Genomic DNA, 982 nt, shown 5'->3' on the forward strand with positions numbered 1-982 from the left:
AGGAAGATGAGTGCCCTGACCAAGTCCAGCGTGTTCAGGCCCCGAGTCCCCCCAGCAGATGCCTGCACTGCTCAGATGCTCTGGGTGTCCCTGCATTGGCCCAGGAGGCAGCCCAGGCCAGCACTCTCCACAGAGTTCTGAGAGATTTCAGAGGCGACTCTGCCCACAGCCTCTAAGGAGGCCAAATCAATCACGTGCCTCAAAACGGCAAAAACCATTTCTGAAAAGGATGAATAAGAGAGCCTCTAAGATCCCGCTCATTTTTACCAAAGATTAATATGTTAGTGGATTTAGCTTTTTTTTTTTTTTTTTTGGTATGAGATCAAATTTTAGACTTTTGTTCTTTTATCTCCTAGGTTTTAGGTTTATATCATCAAGATGATCTGTTGTTAAAGAGAAGTGACGAGGCTATATTTTCTTTGCAAACCTGAGTGAGGATGTGACTAAATTGGCAATTCCATTTCATGCATTTTATGATTCTTTACTTCCTCAGAGCTTTCTAATCTTTTTCTGGAGATGCAGATTTTCTTTGTTCATTTTCCAAATAAAAATCTCCTTTCTTGGCTCCCCTGACATCAACCGCCTTAGTCTTTGCCTATATATCCAGATGTCTCATTTCACATAGCTTTGTCCCCAGATCTTTAAACTCAGCCATTTCTCCAGGCTCAAATTTTGGCACCACATCCTGATTTATTCTGCATGAAGTATTGTTTCATGGAAAAAAAAATTGATATACAGCATAAACTATTTTATAAATAGTTTTAAATATTTTATAAATAACTATTTTATAAGTAACTGTGTTATGACCAATGTATTTTATTGCCTATACCTTTGCATTGAATAATTGTTCCACTGTTGTCCTTAAATGAGTTCATGTCTTTATCGTTGACCTATATTGACCATATCTAATTCTTTCAAGAACAGTAACTGTCATCAACAGGATCCTGCACAATCAAAGGTATTTGTTGGAAAACTGAACTGC

At 38.1% G+C, this 982-nt stretch overlaps 1 long non-coding RNA gene across 2 annotated transcripts in view; it reads left to right on the forward strand.

Moving 5' to 3' along the window:
• Positions 1 to 761, forward strand: part of LOC107181710 — a 25,949-nt gene extending 25,188 nt beyond the window's left edge. For both annotated transcript variants that reach the window (XR_001512405.1, XR_001512404.1), the window contains one exon: positions 357 to 761. This is a non-coding gene — a long non-coding RNA (uncharacterized LOC107181710). The remainder of the gene's footprint in view (positions 1 to 356) is intronic.
• The last annotated feature ends 221 nt before the right edge of the window (positions 762 to 982 follow it).

The sequence above is a fragment of the Myotis davidii genome, unplaced genomic scaffold, assembly GCF_000327345.1.
Source record: "Myotis davidii unplaced genomic scaffold, ASM32734v1 scaffold168, whole genome shotgun sequence".
Lineage (NCBI taxonomy): Eukaryota > Metazoa > Chordata > Mammalia > Chiroptera > Vespertilionidae > Myotis > Myotis davidii.